At 35.9% G+C, this 26,898-nt stretch overlaps 1 protein-coding gene across 3 annotated transcripts in view; it reads left to right on the forward strand.

Moving 5' to 3' along the window:
• Positions 1-26,898, forward strand: part of LOC149844335 (uncharacterized) — a 171,624-nt gene that overhangs the window by 22,334 nt on the left and 122,392 nt on the right. The gene's annotated exons all lie outside the window — the stretch shown is intronic.

A 26,898-nucleotide genomic window follows, 5' to 3' on the forward strand; every position in this document is an offset into this window, starting at 1 on the left:
CCTCCTTTAGAAATTACTGGTGCAGGACCCCAAACATCCGAGTGTATTAATTCAAGTGGTCTTGAAGAGAAAAAGGTTATGTTCTGAAACAGTAATCTTTTCATTTTGCCAAGAATACAATCTTTACAATCAAATGATTCAGAGTTACAAAATTTTCCTAGATTTGGAAAATGTTGGATTTTTTCTATATGTGAGTGATCAACTCTATTTTTTGAATATTATAACAAAAAACTTTCTTCGGCATTTCCAAAAAATCCATGTAATAGAGTCCTCCTTCTCTATGACCTTCCCCAATCAGCTTGCCTGACTGACGATCCTGTACCCAACAACCATGAGAAAAAAAGAAAATATTACACCCATAATCAGAAATTTGCGATACAGATAAAAAATTTAAATTTAATTTGAGAACATGTCTAATTTCTGGAATAGAAAATTTCTTTGTTTTATAAATTTTTTCAAAATTTCCTATTTCTTCTATTTTAAGAGAAGTCCCATCAGCAGTAAAGAGCTTTGATACACTTGTTTTATTTTTAACACATTTGGATAGACTTTGATTATTTGGGGTCATATGAAAAGATGCACCAGAGTCAAGGATCCGAGAAATTTTACCTGGATCAGAAAAAGATGAGGCTGCTGCGCCGGTTGAAGCTTCAGATGAGGAAGAAGCACCTTTGATGAGAGGCTGAAGAATCTCCATTAGTTGGGCTAGGGAAAATGGTGCATCCTAATCTTTAGGCTCCGATTCAGCAATTGCAGCTCTTTTTTCTCTCAACTCTTTAAGTTTGGGACATTGTGGCCTATAGTGTCCCGGTTCATTAGAGTGATGACAAATAACTTTCTTTTTATTATAGTCACCATTTTGTCAGTTAAAGTGAGGAGGCCTATATGATCGAACATGATTCCCTGGTCTAGACATGGCTACAACGGAATCATCTTCAATTTTTGAAGAACCTTTTCGGAGACGATTTTCTTCCATTGTTAACTCTTTAATAGTTTCAACAATAGAAGGAATTTTTCCCCGGTGAAGGAGGGCCGATTTAGTGGTTTCAAATTTCGGCCTTAATCCAGTGATAAACTGGTAAAAATGTTCAGCATTGAGTTGTTTCTGACGAACTCGATGTCTTCGGCACAATGCCACTTTGATTCTAAAAGGGAAAGTTCTTCCCAAAGTTCGGACAACCCATTGTAATATTCACGAATAGTTTTGTCTCCTTGTGTCATCATTCAAACTTTTTCTTGGAGGTTGCACACGTGTGCAATATTTTTAAGGGAATACATTTCTTAAGGTATTCCCATGCTTTATCGGCATGATCAAATTGGGCAAGACTTGAGCATTTTTTAATGTCAACGCTATTGATAAGCCATGACATTATCTTTGCATGAGATATTTCCCATTCTTTTCATTTCTTCTCGTATGAGGCAAAAGCCTTGATTTTCTCTTCTTTCGTTAGAGGGACCTCTTTATCTCCCTCATTTTTAGTAAGAGATAGCTTGGGTTCCGAATCGGAACCATCTACAATCCCCCATAGGCCTTTTCCCCATATATGGTGCTTCATGATTGAAGCCCATGTTACATAGTTCATATCACTTAGTTTCATAAGCATGACAGTGACTTTATCTTTGTCATCCATTGATTACAAGGAGAGAAGAAAAAGAGATAGAAGAGAAACAAGAAGAGAAATGAAAAAGAAAGAAGAAAATACAATACAACAGGATGTGAAATCTTCCCTAATGAAGTGATAAAACACTTCTCTTCAAGTGGTGAACGCTTTGCAAATGGGCATGGAAATCGATGCAGCTTTTCTTCAAGATCTAGTACTTCCGCAACTTTGATACCATGAAATAAAATAGGGATCTTCGAAACACGAGCTTAGATTCTCAAGGGAAAGTGTCAAGAATGACACTAAAGCATAACCCTTAAAAAGGGTATAACTGGAAATAAAATAAAAATAAAAAAGGTATTCTTTATTGATATGAAAAACCAATTGCTTTGGGAGCATTGAAATTAAAATACAAGAGAGGCTGCACCCCTTTATATACATGGTTGAAAGATGACTAAATAGAGCCGTTGGACACAGTCCAACAACTCTATTTCTAGTCAAGTCTGGACAAGACTTTACTAGCAACTGTCATTCTAGTTCAAACTGAACTAGATGACATAAAGACAAAAAATAAAAATAAAGAAAAAAGTTACAGAAAAGAAAGAAATAAAAAATATATTTATATATATAATATATATATATATATATATATATACAATTTTACATTTTAACACTCTCCTCGAGGGTACATTCTCTCTCAGATGAAACTTGCTGTTGACATTTGTTCAAGTCTGGTATCTCCGATGATAAGAAGACAGAAACCCTTGAAGTTATCAATGTAAAGTTAAGGTTGGAAGATGGAACACTCCTCGAGGATCCTACTCCCTACTGCCAACTTGTTGAGTTTCTGACCTACTTATCCATCACTTGGCCAGACATAGCTCATGCCGTCCACTCAGTCAGTCAGTTTCAACGTGCACCTACAACTATGCACATGAGTGCAGTCTTAAGGATAGTCAGATACATCAAAAACACCATAACTAAGGGAGTTTTTCTTTCTTCTTCTTCATTACTTGATTTAATTGCTTATACTGATGCTGATTGGGGAGAAAATCCCAATGATAAAGTCTCAACTACTAGTTTTTGTGTTTTCTTAGGTGACTATGATTTCTTGGAGATGCAAGAAGCAACTCAAAGTATCATTGTCCTCAACAGAAGCAGAATACCGAGCTATGACCACTATAACCATGGAGCTTGTGTGGCTAAGAAGTCTCCTCAGTGATATGGGCATAGTCATCTCTACTCCTTCGAAGATGTGTTGTGACAACAAAAGCGCAATCTATATCGCAAGCAATCATACCTTCTATGAGCGTACTAAACACATCGAGATAGACTGCCACTACGGTTGTGATGAATACCTAAGAGGAACCATATCACTGCCTTACGTTACTTCCGAGTACCAGTTGGCATACTTCTTCACTAAAGCCCTTGCAGCTCCTCGTTTTATGTTCCTTCTCAGCAAGCTTTCGGCTATATCCCCGTAAAGCTTGAGGGAGGGTGTTAAAATACATGTAATCAATATATATATTCAATACTCGATAGGGGTATTTTAGTCATTTCACATGTACCCATTAGGGGTACTTGTTTTTCTCCTCTTTTTATTGTTTATATTTATTTTTTTATTTTTTCTCTTTTTTACCCACTTAAGGGGGCCCCACCATTGAGTTGTTGGGGCCCCCAACGGACACATTTGTGACTGTTGGGGGCTCCCAACGACTACATGGGAGCTCCCTTTGTTTCTCTTCTTTTGAGGCTATTTGGCCTCCCCCTTCTCTCATTTTATTTGTATAAGTAGGGTTGAACCCCTTTGTATATTTTCGTTCTTGAGAGCTCCCTCTCTTTCAATAAAGAGGCATTTATATTTTGTGTTGTGTTGTCTCTTGTGGACTTGGCTATTATCTCTTTTGTGTGTCCATTGGTGGACATTCTAAGTGCTTATAGCACTCTTTGTATTTCCGCATATCTCATTACATACTATTCCCAAGCCTCAACTAAAGCTCACCAAACTTGAAGAAGGCACTCAAAAAACTCTTGAAGGAGATGATTGAGAAAAAGCCATTAATGAGTATCAATAAAAAATAGAAGATTGAAAAGTAACCATGCTAAGATTCTTGCATGGTTTATGAACAATGTTGATATTAAAATACGTACCAACATTGCCAAATTTAAAAAGGCAAATGAGGCATGGTCATTCATGAAAGGCATGTGCACCAAAAAACATCTTGCAAGACCATACTTCTTCCAAGAAAAGATTATAACTGCTAAGCAATGAAACGTGTGTCCGAGACTACTTTAGTGCCTTATCCCCTCTATGGGATGAGTTAGTACTTCTAGAACCTAAGTGGGTTGCCACCGAAGATGTGAAACTAAGGCATGCACAAATGAAAAAAGAACACTTTTTTCAATTTTTGCATGGTCTATGCCCTGAGTATGAACAAGTGAGATCATCCTTTCTCTATAGATTTTCTCCATTGCCTCTAGAAGATGCTCTTGCCAAAATTTGCTAAGATGAAACTCGTTTTGGCATGACTAAAGGAGATGATGAAGTGTTGGCGGTGTCTAGGCCCAACAACAATGTGAAAACTTACAAGCCTCCACACTTTGGGAGGCAAAACAACAACAATGGAGGGTCAAGAAAGATGATTGTTTGCCACTTTTGTAATGAACCGGGTCACATTAAACCAGCATGCCTAAAGCTTAAGAAGGAGGTGGCTTTGTTGGAGAATCCACACCTAAGAAAGATGCAATCCAAAGTAGAGGAGATCTCACTTCAACAAATCCTCAAGATATCTTCTGCATCGGGTGCAGCCATTGCTTCTTCCACTCCTTCATGTATGTGTTCTTGGATTCTTGACTTGGGGACTTCCTTTCATATGACTTCATGTAAGAATGCTCTTTTCAATATATGCACTAACTCAAACTTAGCCTATGTTTTAACTGTCAATGGGACTTCTTTAAAAATCGATAATATTGGAACTTTAGATTCTAAAAACTTTAAAAAATTCTTTGTTCCAAAAATTAGAATTGTCCCTAAATTAAATCTAAATCTTCTTTCTGTTTTTCAATTTTTCGACCATGGATGTGAAATCTCCTTCTCATCTAAGGGTTGCTCCGTGGAGGATCTCCAATTCGGAAAGCTGATTGTGCAAGACTATAAGAGATGAGATCTTTACTATATGGTTTTTTGTCTCTTCCATTGAGATCTTTTTGTAATTATGTCCAAAACAAAGATATTGAAATTTGACATAAATGACTTGGACATCCAAGTTTTTCAAAGATATATCTTTTCCCTTTTGCGAAAACTTTTTGGAATGAGAAAGATATTTTTTTGCAAAGATTGTATCCTTGAAATCTATCCCTTTTCCACAAAAAATTTTTATTTCAAAGAAACCTTTTGAGTTGGTGCATTCAAATGTGTGGGGACCTTCTCCAGTCATTTCGAAAGGTGACTATTCATATTATGTTATATCCGTTGATGATTTTACTAAATATGCATGGGTCTACTTCCTTAACTTCAAATCAGATGTCTTCTAATTTTTTAAAGAATTTCACATAATAAAAAACCAATTTCATTGTAATATTTCCATACTTAGGTCCAATTCGGGTAGAGAATATATGTCAAATGATTTTTAAATTTATTAAAAACAAAATAGAATTTGTGTAACGACCCCAACTCATTCCCGTTAAAAAGTGATTTTTTTTAAAACAATTGCGGAAACGAAACCCAGAGACCCGGGACCTTACTGACATAACACTTCCACGCCACAAGGGATCTTACATTAACTATTAATCAAACAAAATAACTTTATTCATTAATAATTAGAGTCTGAGAACATTAAGCAAATAAATATCAATAAAAATGAAGCCACTTTATCCCAAAGATAATGTCAAAGAGTCACGCAGTCTTCGTAGCTCCCTATAGCACAACTGGTCTCATCATTGGGCTTCAGAGGCTATGAAAATTATGAAGAATATGGGGTTAGAGTCATAGATCCTGCATACGAATTCTTCTAATAATTTGAATAAGCAAGAAAAGAATAAATTAAATTCATGTAACATTTTTAGAGGAACACAATTACAACAATTTCAATATTCAAATAACTATTCATGCAATTGATAACAATTATCATGCACCAATTAATATATCACCTGGAAGAGAACAGGTAAGGATGCATTATCTAATGCAAGACATGAAATATGCATTATCTAATGCAAGATATGAAATATGCATGATATCAGAATAGCAAAGTGACAGAAACTCTCTAAAACTGTGGCCTGTAGGCGAACTACCATATCGGGTTTAGGGGCACAATCACACAAAGAGTTTTAGTATCCTCACGGTTCCCCAAAACCGCCTTCTAGGATTCCCACATTGTTGAAGGGACATCTAGGAAGAAACATTAATTGCACTGTTTTATCTCTTTTATTTATTTTTATCAAAAGGCAGATTCTTTTCAAAATATTAGTTTTGCAAATCATCATGCAAAACACAACACGCGACCTTTGCCCGTTACAAAATTTAACAATGCAATTAATTTAGAAATCAATAGTTTAAAATTGATTTTTGCAATGCATAAAATAAAATTTAGAGCAACACTTGCTCGTAGCCCACATGACCTATAGTGGTTTGCAAATGACCACTAGTGCATCTTGTGCAAAAACCATAGTGAACATGTGATCACAAAGTTATCCAAACATGTCTACAAATGCACATTCATTCACACAATACGAATATACATGAATAAACCAATTACATATACATATGATCACATGCTTGCAATATACATTTTTATTTTCATGATTCATCTCATACATAATATGCAAATGTGCACATGGTCATGCTAATGCAACAATAATGCAAATTTCAGAATTTACGTGTCCACTATATGCATATTTAAGCCATAAAGTTCATGAGCATAGGTAAACAACCTCATTTTTACCATATTCGGGCATGCTCTGGTTACCAATCAAAACATACCGAGCCCGAAGCTATGCTGCCCCGTACACGGGACAACACTAAGACTCCATAGGCAATCGACTGGGCTTAGACCAAACCATCCCAGCCCCAACCAATGACCATATGCAGTCTCATGTTGTTTTTTACACATGTGGTATCTCTTCATGACACTTAGCCATATAAATTTTTTTGTGACATTTTATGACACATGAACAATCATATAAAAACATGCATAATCAGTCACACATGTTTTTAGTAACATTCATAAGACATGACAATCATGTAAAAATGTGCATAACACTTATATAGAAGCATGCAATTTGTGACATTTTATAAAGAATGATAGGTCTTATCATAACATACATGAACAGTCACATGATATATGTATTTAACAAGTTTGATAATTTGTCATGTAACAGGTTGAAAATCAGCTATATGACAGGCCAAAACAATCTATCGCCTAACAGGCTGAAAATCTGCCATATATTAGGCCGAAAATTTAGTGATGTAACAAGCCATAAATCAGCTATATGACAGGCTGAAAATCTGCCATATATCAGGCCAATAATTCAGTCATGTACAGGCCGAAAAATCTGAGTATGTACAAGAAAAAAAAATCAGTTTTATGTTTAAAAAGAAACTTTAGTCCATACACCGGCTGGTAGAGGGATTGTATAACATGATTTCAACCGCTGGCTGTCAGCTAGTCATAACCAGATAATCCTGCAGATCTGTCCATCTTAGTGAGAGTCAACAACTTGGTCATTTGCTGTGTCACCAATGCAGCAGCATGCGGCTGACGCATGCTCTATGTTGGTCGATAATGTGCTGTCAGCAGCATGTTGCTGTTGCAGAAATTTGCAGCAACAGGCTGTTGACAGTAGCTATTGTGCATGACAAAAATTTGCAGCGTGATGATGAGAGGTGGAGTTTCCCATACGAGACTCTATCTCTAGCCCTCCTTTCCTAATCCCATGGTTGATTTTTTCCACTTTTACTTCTTTTTTTCTTTACTTTCTTTTTTTCTTGTTTACTCAACCAAATTGGGCTCTTCTAGAGACCACAACTATTTGGTAACTACTATATTTGATTGAAATTCAAAATTAATTATTTTTAATATTAATTTAATTAATTAATAAATATCTAGAAAATTTCAGCGGGTGCCTTATCCCTCTGGGAGTCTTTTTAATTTTAAATTTTCTTAATTTAAACCTTTATACTGAATTTAAAGCTTTAATTTCATTGGACCTGGATTTTAGATCTGGATCAGGATGCAAGATGCAAATCCATATCCAATATTCATATGGATCTTTAACTGGATCAGATCCTAATTAATATGGGCCTTGGACTGAGTCCATATCCATATTAACTTGGACCATACGAATCAGATTCGGTCCGATCTAACCTAAACCCGATCCCATCGAGACGAAACCTTTTTGAAAAAATATGATTTTTGGGCCAACCGTTGCCTAAATTTAGGAAAATAAAATATCGTTGAATTCAACATTTTGAGGTACATCTAATGATGTATAACTTGAATTTCACCTCTGAATTTAACCTGAATTTCGCTTGAATTCTGCTTGATTTTAAAGTTAAAAAATAAGTCTTTATCATATCTTGTTTGGCTTGTTTTGGTCTTGTCAATGAGACATGGGCCAAACCCTAACTCAATTGTCGCCACCTAAAATAGAGGATTTATCATTTTTTCTATAACACAGCTCAAATTTCAAAAATCTTTGAATTTAACTAAGTGTAAAAACACATGATATTACAATTTGTCATCAAAGATCTTATCTTAGAACCTGTAAAAAAAAATGGTTTGGCGGAAAGAAAGCATAGACATATCATGAAAACGGCTAGAACCCTACTCATCTCTAGAGATATTCTTACGAAATTTTGGGCTGAAGCTGTTTTAACTTTTGCGTATTTGATAAATAGAATGCCCTCTTCGTCTTTGCAAAATATTTTCCCATTTGAAAAGTTATTTAAAATGACACCTGATTTCAAGTGATTACAGATATTTGGTTGTACATGCTTTGTGCTTTCTCATAAAATTGATAAATTATCACCAAAAGCGATTGAATGTGTTTTTATGGGGTATGAAGAGAATAAAAAAGGTTATCGATGTTTTCATCCATAAAACTACAAACTCTATGTGTCCAAGGATGTGACTTTCTTAGAAAATGAGAATGGTTTTGATAAAAAGGATAACAACGAAGTAGACTATGCATTCAAACAAGAAGTCCACAAAGTGACAATATGAAAGCCTAAAAAGGCTATACAAGCATAAAAATAATGAAATATTTATTGGATGAAGCCTTGAAAGGCATAATGAATACAAGGGGGAATGACCCCTATTTATACAAAAAAGGAGCAATAGAGTGAGCCAATGACTCTATATGGGACCCCCAATGCATGTACAAAAAGAGAATTTAAGAAAAGACAAATACAAAAAATAAAAAGATAAAAATAACCTAATTAATAAATAGTTGTTTCTATAAACAATTATGTAAAAAGACAAAAATACCCCTATCGGGTATTACAAATGAATGACATAATTTTTATATATAGACATGCATATGTATATATAGTTTTAACACTCACCCTCAAACTTTGACAGGGAAAGTTATCCCGAAAGTTTGAAAAATACAAAAAGAATATTGGGAAGAAGTTCAAGTCTTCAAGAGTCTTTAAGGAAAATCTCCATTTTTATGGTATTTCAGAAAATTCTTGCAAATATAAGTCTTTAAAACGCCTATATTGGTGATCATCCCCAAGCACCTTTATTGGTTATCTCCATGATGTATCGACGGTGTCACTTAAAGATCCTGAAAAAAAGGAATAAACCAAAAGAAGACTCCAAGAACACAAAGAACAATATTCTAGCCCAAGAGTTGTAAAAACAATACATTGTAAAGCAAGAATAAAATGGTTTAAACAAAATAGTAACAACCTTTTGAATCATTAAATAGTAAGGAAGACAAGAGGAGCATCCCTCAAAGATGGAATTAAATCATAATTAACTTATTTTTCAAGAAACCATAACATTGATCATAAGAAGATTTGATTACTTAAAAGACATGATTCATTAAGAAGAGATAATCAATTATGCATACAAATTATCTCAAATGACATGGTGGTCTTCCAAAAAACATACGAATATCTCAAAAGAGTGTCTATTAAAAACACTTCAAACAAAACCCATAAAAGGGTATAAGTGAAAGAGCACAATAAAAATAAGTAAATCTTTATTTATGACAAAAGTGCTCAAGAAGCATTGAATTTGCACCATGTGAAAATGTCTTCAAGACTAAAAGAACATCAAGTTCGAAAAATGACTTTAATGTGAAATCATCTCCAATAAAATCAAGTCCAAAGATGACTAGGTTAACCCACAAGAATCACAAAGAGGCCAAGTGCACGAAGGCACAATGAAATACTCACAAAGGAGTACAAATATAAGGAAGTCTTCAAAGAGACTATATGCACAAGAACACTAAGTTCTCAATGTGTGAAGTGTGCACAAAGGCACAAGAAGAACACTTGCACAAATAATATAGAATCTTTATTTAAAGAACTCAAAATCTTTAGAAAGAGCTAATGAACTTTATGCATACAATTATGTGAATAATGCACATGAAACAACAAATGAAAAGATAACAACTTTTATCAAAGATGAGTTAATTAAATGTATGCATACAACACAATAATCAATTAAAAGCATAATTCACTCACCCATCCTAGATTGATTTTAAGTATAGAGGACCAAATATGCATATATATATATGTTATCAATGAAATTCATTAATTTTATTGATAAATATTTTTCCATACACGGAAGGAACAAGTAGTAAAGATTTTAAGAGTTACATTAAAGAACAAAGGGAATGGTATAATTTAAGGGCAAGTCAAAACCAATTTGCGGAAGATGACAAATTTAAAAAATCCCATAAATATCAAGAAATGGTATTTTACAAAGAGAGATTTTAAAAACTTATATAAGGAGAAATGAAATTTGTAAATCAACACAAATTTGTGAAAAATTACATTCTCACAAATATTAAGAAGTGATATTTTGCAAACTTTAATAATGCAATGCAAGATGCATGAAATTATTTCAATCAATCATTTCTCATAAAAAAGAAAAGTTAGACAATTTTGAAAAAATTCTCAAACATTTGAATGAGTATATTAGAGCATCAGTTGAACCATCACAAGCAATCACCTCCTAGTCCTCCAAACCTCAAATATCAAGTTTATCAGCGACTAGACCAATAGCATAAACAACATGACACTAAAGGACCAAACACACACACACACGAAGGTGTGTAAAAACACCTCTTGTCTACATATAATGACACTTGTAACGAGTGTACCAACGACTAGAACAAGAGTACAAATCCAACAAAGGGCTAAAAATCACACAGGAAAGGGTGAACAAATGTCTCTTGTCTACATATAGTGACACTCAAAACCAAGTGTATCAGCTGCTAGAGCAAGAGTACAAAGCCAACCATGGGCTAAAAACCACACACGAAGGTATGAATCAACGTCTCTTGTCTATATATAGTGACACTTAGATAAGAGACATAAAAAAGAGAACACATCGGAGGTAGGAAGGCTTGTAATGGAAACACTAATGCAATTTTAAAAAATATCAATTTAGACCACATTTCAAAACACCATGGTTTCAAGGAATAGATAGTCATCACAGATGCACATAATTAAAAGCATCCATAATAAAGTTGATGGCCAAATAACTAAGGAGTGATACAACACACTCACAATCAGAGATCCCATAACTATCAATTAGAGTCAAACTACAAGTTGACAATCTAAAATGATATAAAATGAGGTGCACACAACTCACCCCAACAAACATCTGTGATTCAACAATAATTATGCCAAGAAGATTGATGCATCATATAAAAGTCTGTGATGGACAACACAAATGCCATAAAAAGACAATGAACACTCACGAAATCATTTTCCAAATAGGTGAGTTCATAAAAGGAACCTATATGAAAAGATAATTTCAAATTGAAAAACCAATAATGGTAGATGACCAATCTTAGAAAAAGTGCAATCATATGCATAACAATATGTCTCATGACAGTCTTTTGAATAAACATGAATCATGCTTGACATAGTCAATTCTGATCAAGGAATAGATGCACTAGAGCACGTTATATACAAAAGATCTAATAATTTTAAAGATAAGACAAGAACATATTATCTTAAAAGGAATTCTTTTAAATAAAAAATCTACTAAGACAAACTAAATGTGTACTATATTAAGAAATAATACACATAAAGTTTTTAGCAAAACCTTTTACACTCTCAAAAGTAGACACAATTACTATAAATCATGAATACTTGAAGCAATAAGATGATCTAATAACTCATAGCCACATAGGTTATATAGAACCTATGAAATTATACCAAACATAATTCATAATCTATGTCACAGGGACTCGACAAACCGGGTGCCGCACCCGCGTTGACACGACGCGACACGGGTGTGGCACCCGGTGCGGTCAACCCGACCCTGGGTGCGTTGACCGCACCCAGGGTCATTTGTGTCTATTTTTTTTAAAAAAATTTGTTCTGAGGGGGACGTAATGCGAACCCAGAAAAAAAAAGTTCACCAAAAAAGATGCGTTTGTCCTCAGGAAAAATCACAAAAAATGAACGTTTCACAGGCACCAAGTTTTGGTTTCAAACAGAAAGCAAGAAAAAAGGAAAAAATCAGGAAGCAGAGAGTGATAGAGATGGAACCTGCTTCCCGATGGACTGCTGGAGGGATTCAGAAGCAGTTCTGGAAGAGGAACGCCTACGGAGGAGAGGGGACACCAGTGTGTCGATCAACGCCTACACCGTCTCCTCCATGGGAGGCACCTCACGGCGCCACGACCCCATCACCCACTGTCTCACCCTCTCTTCTTTTTTCTCTAATGAGAGAGCCTTGGGGTTTTGTACCCAAACCCATTTTTTGGATTTATCCTTCAACCATCCGGATCTTTCTTCGTCAAGGATTTTCTCTCTCCATAATAAATGATAATGATGGTGGTAGCCTTGGTGGCTATTAGTATTCACTTTTCTCCTCTACTAATTTCTCACACCTTGGTGCTATTTTAATTAATTTTGAAGATGGGATGGGGAATATGGGAGGCAATGGGACGAGACCTAGAAAGATGAACGAGATGGGTGCTCTAGCCGTAGCCTAGTGTAGACCTCTCTTTTTCTGCATGTCAAATCCAATAAATTTCTTTTAGCTGTCATCCAGACAGAGATCTGTGTGAAACTGTATATGCAATGAAATTTGAAGAACTCCAAGCAGTGACGTGGTAGTGGAGCCTTTTGCTTATATTTTTTTCTGTAAAGACTAGGGAGTTTCAGACATGATTGAATCATGACAGTCAGCAGAACACAACAGGCTGGGTCGATCAGATTGCCAATCCCTTAGGTTCATCAATTTTGTCCAGTTGCGCCAAAGTACACAACAAGCAGAACGTGGGTAACAACAATATTCTTCAAAAAACACCAGCAAAAAAAACTGGACCCCCGCCGACCACGCAGTGGGACTCGTGCTGGGGGAACCCCGGACCCCTTATATATATTTACATTTTTGCCCCTGCCACACGCCCACACCCAAGGTTTTTGAAAGTGCCGCACCCGCACCCGCACCCTCACCCATGTGACATAGTTCATAATGCAATCTAGTTTTGTGTGACTATGACACATTTTTTAGAGAAAAATGAGTTAACAAAAATGCATTTAAAGCATCTAATCCAAGATTTACTTTCTATATAAAAGTCAAATAACAAATATCGAAGATCATTCTCAAGCATAATCAATCGAGAATTTTTTTCAAAGAATTAGTTTTGCATAATGAGAAAAACATCTTAAAGTTAACAATTGTAATGAGATATGCGGAAATACAGATTACAAGGGATAACACAAGAGGATTTCATAAAGAACCAAATCTCACAAGCACATAAAGTGCAAAATGCACAAAAACCTACTAAGGGTTAAATGCTAAAAAGCAAAAGAAGAATACTATTGAAGGAAGAATGAGAGAATTGTTGAAATCATATGAGTATACAAAGATATCGACGATATTAAAGAAAACAAGATGACATAAGGTGTACTTCATACAAATTTTTTAAAACTTTTAAGGAAATCATAAAATTCATAATGATTACCAATAATTATTATGATAAAACCAAATGCATATAACAAGGGAATTAGCAATATGAAAAGTATAATCTTTAAGATTTAAAGCAAAACCATATATTCTTGTAAAATATAATTTCTATGACAATATGCATAATTAAAACAAATATTTTATGGAGATATGCTTACACACAAGATTTAATAATTTCTTTAAAGAACTATTTATTTTTAACACGTTTAGCAAGAGGCTACTATATTTTAAATACATTTTCAAATGCATACCATAAATATTTAAAGTAGAGAATCAAAAGAAAATAGCAAAAGTATCTATATATATAATAATCAAGAAAATAAGTGTTTTCTCATGCACAATGCATGAGATAAATAATATAAGAGATACCTTTTAAAAAGTATGCGATACATACCGGGTAAATTCTTTCTTTGAATTCAAACTTTGAGTAGCACACTTTTTGAGGCCACCACCGTGATGAAGCAACACACAAGCTATTCTTCTAGAGACCAAGCTCTAATACCATACAAAGAAATAGGAGGAAGTGTAACCCAAGAATGCACATGCATTCACAAAGTCCAATAATGGACAAGCACTATGGCATTCAAACAAGTCCACAAAGGGACAATATGAAAGCCTAAAAAGGCTATACAAGCATAAAAATAATGAAATATTTATTGGATGAAGCCTTGAAAGACAATGAATACAAGGAGGAATGACCCCTATTTATACAAAAAAGGAGCAAGAGAGAGAGCCATTGGGGGCTCCCCATAGAGACGTTGGGAGCCCCCAATAGTCACATTTGTGACCGTTGGGGGTCCCAACGACTCTATGTGGGACCCCCAATGCATATACAAAAAGGGAATTTAAGAAAAGAAAAATAAAAAAAATAAAAAGATAAAAATAACCTAATTAATAAATAGTTGTTTCTATAAACAACTATGTAAAAAGACAAAAATACCCCTATCAGGTATTACAAATGAATTACATAATTTTTATATATAGACATGTATATATATACGTATGTGTATATATATATTTTAACACTTGTGAATCAAATGATTGTGAGTTAAATCATGATAATGGTTCTATTTGTGAGAACTCTTTGGATAATGATGTTCATGATGAGCATCATGACAATAATGACAATTTAGAGTTATCTCATAATTATGACAATTTAGTTGAGAACTCTTCTAAAAACATACAAGTCTATACCCGACGTATGCAAGGAAATCAACCATGTGCTTATGAAAAATATTCACAAGAACTCCCCATAGATGAGACAACCAATCAAGATCTATCCATAGATGAGGCAACACTTAGAAAATCCGATCGAGTTTCCATTCCACCAAATAGGTTTGTGTCCTATAAATCATTTTCACCATACTAAAGAGCTTGTTTTTTAACCCTTCATTCTTACCATGGGCTATCTCTCATTATAATGAAGCCAAAAACTGTCCACATTGGATTAAAGCCATGAATATTGAGTTAGAAGCCCTTCGAAAGGCCTACACTTGAGAAATATGAATTTACCTTTAGAAAGAAACCCATAGGATGTAGATGGGTATTTATGGTCAAAACTAAATCTGATGGAACCTTAGAGAGATGCAAAGCTAGGTTAGTTGCCAAAGGGTACTCACAAGAATATGTGATTGATTATGAAGAGACCTTTGCACCCATAGCTACGATGATTAGTGTTAGAACCCTAATAGCTGTTGCCTTTATTAAAAAATGGCCTATTTACCAATTAGATGTGAAAAATGCTTTTCTTAATGAAGAAGTTTGTGAAAAAGTCTATATGGATCCTCTGTCCAGGTTTGATATTGAAAAAATTAAACTCTAAAGCTAAGAAAGGCTTTATATGTTCTTAAACAAGCCCCTAAGGCTTGGTATGATAGATTCAATACTGTTATGATTACTTTTGGTTTTCGATCTTCTTATACAGACACTGCTCTTTTTGTCAAGAGTACATGTACTAATATTGTTATACTTTTGTTGTATGTAGATATGATAATTACTAGAAATGACAAAAAGAGAGTTAGTGAAATCCAAACTATTTTAAACAAAAAATTTGATATGTTTGATCTGGGTTTCTTGAGGTATTTTCTAGGTATTAAAGTGGCCTACTCACTCAGAGGGTATGTTCTGTCACAAATGAAACTTGCTGCTAACATATGTGCTAAGTCAGGAATTTTAGATGACAAGAAGGTGGTAACTTTTGAGGTTGTCAATGTAAAATTGAGACTCGAAGATGAAACATTACTTGAAGATCCTACACCATATCGGCAGCTGATCAGATCCCTCACCTATCTGTCCATCACCAGACTGGATATAGCCTATGTAGTCAAAGGCGTCAACTAGGTGCCTAGTTAGCACTTAAACTGCCCTCGCCTAGGTGCGAGGGAAGCTACGTTTAATGTTTTTTTGTTTCATTTTACGATAAAAGGGTGGGTGGGTGGGGGGGTTCTTTATAAACCCTTTTCTCTCTGTCTTCTCTCTCTTTGCCGTGCTTGCAGGCATGAGCATCCTCGCCTTCGCCTTGTGCCCTCCGTTGTCGTCCTCGCCCACCGTCGCCTTCCTCTGCCATCGCTCTAGGTATGCCTCCACCTCTTTCTTCTCTCCCCTTTCCTCCGCCTCTTCTTCTCTCCCCCCTTCCTCCACCCCTTCTTCTTCTTCTCTCTCTGTCTCTCCTTCTCTCTCCACCTCTTCTTCTTCTTCTTTTCTCCCGCTTTGCCTCTTCTTCTTTCCCTCTTCCTTCGCCTCTTCTTCTTCTTCTTCTTCTTCTTTTCTCCTGCTTTGCCTCTTCTTCTCTTGTAACGACCCCAACTCCTACCTTTGAAAAATGCGGAATAAATAAATTTTTTTTTCTAAGAGTCGCGGAAAACTTCCCAGAGACCTGGGGTCCCTACTGTTCCAATTTCAGTTGGATACCCATACACCACAAAGCAACTTACATTTATCAATCATAACTAATCCACTGAATTCTTTTATTAATGAATCAATAAGAGTAAGATGTTCCATGTCAAAAATGAAATATCAAATTGCAGGAAATCAAAAGAACTAAAAGAAAATAACAGTAGAGCCACTCTGTCCGTAAATGAAGTCGTCTGAAACAAATGTGACCTCGTATCCCTCAAAAGCGAGTCGACTTCACTGATTCACCTGTGCCTGGGAAAAACCAATAAAATAAGAGGGTCAGAAACCCGAAGAATTCTGCGTACAGGTTTCCCTAATGAATCAAATAAGAAAAAGAGCATAAGTAAGATCCATGTAATATTTTGAGGAATACGATTATACTCAATTCCTAAGTCAATTAACCATTCATGCATAATTAAACATGTAACATTTAACAGGAGGGAACACGAAATATGTAACATTGATCACAACTTAATCAATAAGGCAATTAAATGCAAAAGAGCTCAACATCATACAATGATCAACATAAACAACCAAGTGAACATGTAAACATGCATGAACTAATGCATAGCAAGAATATGCATGATTTATGTGCAATGCATGAACCATTTATTATTTTCCATTTAAGTTTTCCTCTTTCCATATGCATGTTCTATTAAATGCACATAATCCTTAAGTTCTTGTTAATTTATCATTGCCCGCGGATACACCAAACGGGTACAATCCCCGAGGTCAAGTAGGGTTCCCGGGGTAGCTTCACACACAATTTGTATTTTCTTACCGGGTTCCAAACTTAGCCCTCGACCGATATCAGAAAACAACACCATCTCTCGGAACCTTGAAAAACAACATCCAAAGTCGGGGACACCAGGGAAAACAACATCCACTGGCGCCACTTTCTTGGTATACCAAAACAAACTCACAGCTGTGACTAACACACCACTCTCGGGTAAAGTGACGGATTCTCCCTAAAACCGTGGCCAGGAGAAGAACCTCAATATCGGGTTCAGGGGCAACAAAACGCACACGGAGTTTTTGTATCCTCACGGTTTCCCCTAAACCGCAATATCCAAGATTCCCACGCTAAAGCAGGGACGTCAAGGAGAAAGTGAATTACACTGTTTTTTATTTAATTTTATTTGGTTATTAATTCATTTCTTTTACATTTGCAAATTTACATGCAGAATTAATAACATAAGCTTGCACATCAGCATGCTAAGCTTTTCACGGGACCACAGCCCGTGACAACATAGAACAGTGTGGCAAAACAACAATATCACATTTGATTTGTTGCAATGCATCCAAAAACAATTAAAACGGAGAACAACTAGTCCTCGCGGCTCATCCAGCCACAAATGATCCAATTTGATCATTACCACATGCATAAGCAAAAATCATAAAGAGTATGCCACTTATGCATTCTTTTCACATGTTTTTCAATGCGCATTCATTTAGGACAATTTAAAGGTGTACATGAAACAATAACATACATATACATATGCATGAGTTCACTGTAACGACCCCAACTCCTACCTTTGAAAAATGCGGAATATTTTTTTTTTTTTTTAAGAGTCGCGGAAAACTTCCCAGAGACCTGGGGTCCCTACAGTTCCAATTTCAGTTGGATAACCACATACCACAAGGCAACTTACATTTATCAATCATAACCAATCCACTGAAACTCTTTTATTAATGAATCAAAAGAGTAATATGTTCCATGTCAAAAGTGAAATATCAATTTGCAGGAAAATCAGAAGAACTAAAAGAAAATTAACAGTAGAGCCACTCTGTCCGTAAGTGAAGTCGTCTGAAACAATTGTGACCCTCGTATCCCTCAGAAGCTAGTCGACTTCACTGCTCACCTGTGCCTGGGAAAAACCAATAAAATAAGAGGGTCAGAAATCCGAAGAATTCTGCGTACAGGTTTCCCTAATGAATCAAATAAGAAAAAGAGCATAAATAAGATCCATGTAATATTTTGAGGAATACGATTAAAATCAATTACTAAGTCAATTAATCATTCATGCATAATTAAACATTTAACAAGAGGGAACACGAAATATGCAACATTGATTACAACTTAATCAATAAGGCAATTAAATGCAAAAGAGCTCAACACCATACAATGATCAACATAAACAACCAAGTGAACAGGTAAACATGCATGAACTAATGCATAACAAGAATATGCATGATTTATGTGCAATGCATGAACCATTTATTTTCTTCCATTTCAGTTTTCCTCTTTCCATATGCATGTCCTATTAAATGTACACATTCTTATATTCTTCTTTTTAATTACAGTGGCCCGCGGATACACCAAACGGGTACAATCCCCGAGGTCAAGTAGGGTTCCCGGGGTAGCTTCACACACAATTTGTATTTTCTTACCGGGTTCCAAACTTAGCCCTCGACCGATATCAGAAAACAACACCATCTCTCGGAACCTTGAAAAACAACATCCAAAGTCGGGGACACCAGGGAAAACAACATCCACTGGCGCCACTTTCTTGGTATACCAAAACAAACTCACAGCTGTGACTAACACACCACTCTCGGGTAAAGTGACGGATTCTCCCTAAAACCGTGGCCAGGAGAAGAACCTCAATATCGGGTTCAGGGGCAACAAAACGCACACGGAGTTTTTGTATCCTCACGGTTTCCCCTAAACCGCAATATCCAAGATTCCCACACTAAAGCAGGGACATCAAGGAAAAAGTGAATTACACTGTTCTTTATTTTCTTTTATCTGGTTATTAATTCATTTCTTTTACATTTGCAAATTTACATGCAGAATTAATAACATAAGCTTGCACATCAGCATGCTAAGCTTTTCACGGGACCACCACCCATAGAACAGTGCGGTAAAACAACAATATCACATTTGATTTGTTGTAATGCATCAAAATAATTAAAACGGAGAACAACTAGTTCTCAAGGCCACCCAGCCCCTGATGATCCAATTTGATCATCACAGTATTCATAAGCATAAATCATCAATCACATGCCACTATGCGTTCTTTTCACATGCTTTCCAATGCGCATTCATGTATGCAAGTTGTGCATGAATCAATAATTTCATAAGCATAAGCATAAATTTCACACCCCCACCTTAAATGCATGTTTTCATGACATGCACATACTCATGTCAAATGCAAGAGTTCATTCATGAATTGTTCCAATTTAAACATACGAGTACTTATGCCAATACACATAAGCATAGCAATAAAAAAATCAAGATTTGCACATGCCCACAAGATGTGTAACATTACATTTGAAATTTGATCACACATAGTTATTCAAGGCGAATTCCAATTCTAACGTGCACATATCCGAAGCATTCATAACAGGAAAAATCTGGGAATTTAGTGCACTAAACTGAACTTTCAGCAACATATGACAACATATTTAATGTATACAAATCTTAAGATTAGATCCACATGATCCCGTACATTATCCACATCAAAAATTCCTTTGAAATGTGTAACCAGTATGAATCTATATTCATCACATGAAAAAAAGAAATTCCGATCCACGTCCCTACACAAGGTAACAGTGCACTATCTGGTCTTACCAGACAATGAAACAAGAGGTTACATTTCCAGTTTGTTTTAACACTATGATCAGATCATGCTTAACCACAATAAAGTATGGCGGCAAAACAAACTTTGGTACAGAGATTTCTAATAACATTGATATGGTCTAAACAAACAGTTTGCATGAGAAATCTAGGAAAAATTGTACGATAACTAAAGTAACTATTTGGCATTTAATTTCACCAAGCACAACACTCAAAAGATTACTTTATGCCTTAAATTAGTTTACAAGTGAAAAGGTTTGTATTTCCTTTCACAAATATGATAAAGGAATTATGAATACAAATTTCCTCAAATAACAAGCATGTAAAGATAATCGTACAAGTGATAAGCCCTTTTTTCAGTTTTAGATATTTTCGAAAAATAAATACATGTGAAACAAGTTTAAGTTTGTATACAGTGAGTTTTTTTTTTTTTTCAAGTATTTGGTATTCCTATATATGCTTTCTCAAATTAATGTTAACACAGTTCTAGGTAATAGAATTTTGTTTGGAGTAAAAACGACCTACACAGAAAATTACATTCTTGACATGCATTGAAAAACACACAGTTAAGGGAATCGGGAATTTAGGAAACACACCACATGTATCTAAAAAGAATCGAACAAGTGGCCCAGTCAGAATTGGGTCTAGCACACAGCCCGACTCACCCAACCGACCCAGTGGTTGGGTCTAGGACACAGCCCAGCCGACTTAATACCTGGGCCCTATTCCTAAAAATTTATCGACTCTTTTTTTTTTTTTTCTATTATTGCTGACAGCATACCAAAATCAAAAAGAAATTTGCAGAACAGCAGGTATGCTCGCATAACTCAAACATACTCAGGTTTATAAAGTTCCTACCTTACGTTCGCCTATATTTTTGGCTTTATTTCCAGATTTACAAGCATTAAGAATCCCTAATATGGGTTTTTTTTTTTCCATAAGGATCAGAACTACTAGACTGCACATACATAAGAAAGTGGATAAACCTTCTGTTCTAATGTAAAAACACCACTACACGAGTATTATTCCGCAATAGCATATAAAAAAAACATGAATACACATGGATTTCATCCATGGATCCTAGAATAAACGCTCGGATTTACTTACCCACATGCTTCCACCCTAAAATATTTCATGGAAATCGAATCCATGTTCGTTTTCCTCACTTAACCCAAAAGGAAAAACCCGTACCTTTTGAAATCGATGTTTGGGGTTGTTGCCGTGAGAGAAAGAGCTACTCCACCGCCCTCGACTGCTCCGGTGTTGTGGTGGTTGCACGCAAGGGAAAAGACAACAAAAGGAGCTGCCGTAGCCTGCGGTGGCTGCAGCCTTCCGGCGATCTTCCACCCTCCGACGCACGCACACAGATCGAAAGAGAGAGGGACGAGGGGAGAGAGAAAGAGAGAGACGCGGGAAGAGAGAAACGAGGGAGAGACCCCCTCGTCACTCCCATTTATCGACTGATCCCCCCCTTCCATGCCGAGATGGGTGGGGATCAGTTATGCCAGCCGAGCCCCCCCCTTCCTATCTGGAAATTGCAGGAATCGTGCCCTAGGCACGATTCTTGCTCTTTCCCCCTTTTAAAATAAAAGCAGCCCGATATAGGGTTTTAAAAACCCTATCGGGTTACGGATCCGGATCGGGTCCGACCTGGGTCCAAGAGCTTTCTTGTTTTTTTTTTTTATTAAATTAACCTACCTGCTACAGAGGACATGACTTGGGTCCGAACCCGGGACCCGGTGCATGTTCACCTGATTACTAGGGTCCACAATGTTGGACCCGCAACCCATTGCAAAGTGGATCCATAGGTTGGGTCCAAATGGATCCAGCTATGGATCCCTTGCATAATCTTATAAATCTTTTTATTGATTTATTAAATTATACACATATATATATATTAAATATGATATAATTTACATATGGATCCTTTATGGATCTTGGATCCGAAACTGGATCTAGGCCCAATTTGCTTAATTTGAAATATTTTCTAATAAAAATCTTGGGTTTTACATTCACAATTTCAATTTAAATTTCATGCTTTCATTCCATACATATGCTCATATCCCATGTATGATTTTATTTAGCCTGTCAATGTATGCTTTAACATACATGTTCATGTCACATACACACTTTGATGAAATTACACACTTAAATCAGCATGTGAACCTTCAAGTGGTGGTGCACGTGTCAATACATCAAGTTAGTGTACAATATGCATAAGATGTAGCTTTACAGCAAATACTTTGATTTTAGCTTAATGTGTGCAATGCAGAAAAACAAAACATATCATGCTCTTACACCCATAGGTCTGAATATTAGGTAAACATAAATATGAAAATTTCAAGAAGAACTGAACCTTACACAAGCTAATTTAACTCAGCCTATAATATTTAGTTTAAGCCGTGGAAAACAGCATGTACGATTACATGTTTAGCTAAATTATGAGAATCACCCATAATGTTTGTCATACAGATTACATGTGTGTATGCCTAACAATCTTTACACGTCCATATGCCTCTTAATCACCGTGTAAATAGGTATGACAGGATGCATGACATAAATCCATTATGCTACTAAGAAATTTAACAATTATGAAGCAAATGACCACTTACACATGAATATATATAAAAAGAACCATATAACCATGCAAAGCTGGACTAACACAAGTATAATGTAGTCTTATTTGAGAAGTAATGACCCAGCCAACCCAATCAGCTGGGTTTGGCACCCAAACAACCCCACCCAGCCAACCCGGTTGGCTGGTCCTGCTGATGCACACAGCTCAGCACACACCCATTTTTTTTTGAACTAACATAACTTTTCTTTTTGTTTCAGGTGGAATCTGCCAGCACTTGGCAGGTGCAGCGAGACCCACAAAGAAAAAAGACAGGGTATTGCTCAGCCAAGCCCAACTCGAATGGGCTGCCAGTGGGCTCGGCCTGTCAGGCCTGCACCAAGTCTGCCAACGGGCTGGCCCGACAGCTACCCCAACCAAGCCCAGCTTGGTTGGGCTGCCAAGCACCCCCCTTCAGCATCCATGTATCAGGGGACATTCAAACACAATATTCCAAACTCAAAGGAATTTCAATAGCAAATTAATAGATAGCTTATATGCCAATAAAGAAACTGAAGGAAATGTGGAAATTCGTGACACCAAACTCTGGCTTGGCAACGATTGAGACACACTATGCCTGTTAATGTTTATCAATAAAGGAAAAACAAAAGAACAACCTGCGTACCAGCTTCTGCCAATTTCATCATGTACTCATAGTAGACACCAAAAATTGAAATACAAACAGGAGGGGGTCATTATGGGAAATGGATGGGTCACATAAATGAGGTTCAGTAAATAACAAATGTAGCATTCTAACATACCACAATGCCACCGTCGATCAATATATGAAATGCACATACATTAATAAACCGAACCTTCCCACGATTTAAGCAAAGATTTATAACTGAAAAACAACAGGAAGAACCAACTACACCCACACTATAGAAGATACAGTTTTCCCATAGTTCAAACCTAGAAAACAAGTATTCAGATATGTATATATTTTTTTTCTTGGATTCCCTAAAACAATACCTAAATCAAATTTAGGTTCTTTTTCCCAATTCGAGCCAAAAGAAAAACCCGTACCTTTGAAATTGGTGTTTTCCGGTGGCCGGAGACGGCTGTCGCAGAGGGGTGCCGACTGGTGACGCTCCTTCCAACTGCTGTGAAAGGAGATGCTCGAGGGGCCCTTGACGCCTGCGGATGGCCGGTAATGGGCTCCTTCCTCCGGCGTGCGCACACACAACGAAAGAGAGAGAGATGAGGGAAGGGAGAAACGAGGGAGACGAGGGAAGAGGGTGAGACCCCCTCTTCCACTTCCCATTTATCGCCGACCCCCCCCCCCCCCCCCCCCTTTCTTGCCGAGATGGGTGGGGGTTTCGGTTACGCCTGCGTAACCCCCCCTCTTTCCCCTTTTCTGTTCTGCTACAACCCTATCGGGCAACCCTTATCGGGTTGCCCCTTTCTTTAAAAGGGTTACACAGGGGGTGCGGCTCGGGTCCGGACCCGAGGCCCGTAACCCGACCCCCAACCATATGGATCCATCAGTTGGATCCGAATGGATCCAACTGTGGATCCTCGGATAATTAAAAAAAATAAAAATTTAAATTTTATTTATATATTATATTATTAGTTTTATTATGAATATGGATATAAAGACCATTTTATGGATCTTAGATCCATATGTTGGATCCATTTGGATCCAAACACGGATCCAACCTTAAATACTCGGTTTTTCTTTTCTTTTATACTATTAATTATTTATTTAACTATTATAAGTATAGTTTTAATACCCCATTGTGGGTTATTTATACGTTCTTTTATGGATCCGGTAACGGATCCGAGGCCCAAATTTAGAAAAATACTCGTTGTTTTCAAATAAATTTAAATAAATAAATTACAAAATTTGAGGTTATTACATCTCTCCCTCTTCCTTCACCTCTTCTTCTTCTCTCCCCCTTCCTCCGCCTCTTCTTCTTTGACGATAGCAATATCTTATGCTTCATGCATTTGTTGTTAATTTTATGTTGGATACATGTTTGCTATTAGTTTTTGCACTTTATTTTAATAATTTAGATTAATTTTAAATTATTTGGCATTTGTTGATATTCGTAGTTGTTTGCTTTGCTTACATTCGTGCAGGTTTTGTAATATTTGACATGTTTTTTTGGTCTATTGCTTATTGTTGATTGATTTTATGTTTTATACATGTTTGTTACTAATTTTAGCGGTTCATTTGCATATTTTTTATATTTTAAGTCCCCCCTAGTCTTTTTAGGGGTCCACTGACTAGGCACTGCCTAACGCTTTTGACTACATAGGATATAACCCATGCGGTTCATGCAACCAGTCAATTCCACTATGCCCCAACTATTGTGCAGATGAGTGCAGTTTTGAGGATTGTCAGATATATTAAAAATTCAATAACTAAAAGGTTTTTCTTATCCTCATCTTTAGATTTATATGCTTATACTGATGTTGATTGAGGAGTTAATCGTAATGATAAGATCTCAACCATTGGGTTTTGTGTTTTTTAGGGAACTTTTTGATTTCTTAGAGATGCAAGAAGCAACAGAATGTCTCATTATCCTCTACTGAATCTGAGTATCGTGCAATGACTATGACAACAATAGATCTTGTGTGACTAAGGAATCTTCTAAAAGACATGGCAGTTGTCATCTCTAAACCCTCAAAGTTGTATTGCGATAATAAGAGTGCAATTTACATTGCAAGTAATCATTACCTTGCATGAGCGAATAAAACATATTGAGATTGTCATTATGTATGTGATGAATATTTGAGATGAACTATCGAGTTGTCGTACATTACATTCGAGTACCAGCTTGCAATTTTTTCACGAAAGCTCTTCCTACACCTCAGGTTATTTTTCTTAACAAACTTTCGGTGATCACACCGTAAGTTTGAGGGAGAGTGTTAAAATTATAGTCACAAATATCGGTATCGGCTATATCTCACGATATTATAAGTTTGGTGATAAATCTTAGGGCTTAAAAATATAAAAAATAAGTAAGAAAATATAATGTTTAGACAAAAAATACATAAATAATAAAATAAATAAGTAAAAAATGTAAAATAAAGAAGAAAAACATATTTAAAATGTAAAAAATAAATAAAAACAGTAAAACTAATTGATAATATCGTGATAATATCACGATATTCTCGTGATAATATCGTGATAATATCACGATATTCTCGTGATAATATCACGATATTCTCGTGATAATATCACGATATTCTCGTGATAATATCACGATATTCTCGTGATAATATCATAATATTATCAAATTGGTGATAAAATATTGCCATATTTTACATATATTATCGTTCGCTGAATTTACAGCGATATCTGTGACTATGGTTAAAATATGTATATATAAATATATATAACTATATATATAATTATATCTATTGATGTAATAGGTATTTCCCACTAGGGGCATTTTGGTCATTTCACACATGTAATAGGGGCTGTCCACTAGGAACAGTTTAGTCTTTTTCTTGTATTTATTTTTTGTTTCTTTATTTTTGTCTTTTCTATTTAATATAAGGTCACTATTGTCATGATGACCATAGAGTCGTTGGGCTTGCTCCCAATGGCTATAAATATAGCCGTTGGGAGCTCCCACCGACTTTTGGGAGTTCTCCAAGGCCATGTCCACTTGTATATATATTTTTCTCCCCTCCTTTGTTTCAATGTTTTTTCTAAGCATTTTACTCTTAATATATATATATATATATATATATATATATATATATACTCATGTTCTATTTAGGCTCTTTGTAGCCATTGTATGCACTTATGTGCTTTTGTATTGCCTTCGGCATGTGTATTGTCCCTTAGAGGACTTGTGCTTATGCACATTGTGTTTTGTTTTCCGCTTGTTTCATACCGATGGATGGCTGCATTACTTGCCAGACTAGAGTTTGTAAGTTTGGGTGTTAACAGTAATGACTAAATGGATAAAGAGAATTTTCAGGAATTTGGATGACAAGTTCTTCCTTTTCTTTAGTTTATAGAGGCTACAATTCAGAAAATATAGCAAAGACTGCCCATGTAAGATAGATGTAACAATATCCTATAAT

Source organism: Nuphar pumila, chromosome 3 (assembly GCF_984573655.1).
Source record: "Nuphar pumila chromosome 3, dmNupPumi1.hap1.1, whole genome shotgun sequence".
Lineage (NCBI taxonomy): Eukaryota > Viridiplantae > Streptophyta > Magnoliopsida > Nymphaeales > Nymphaeaceae > Nuphar > Nuphar pumila.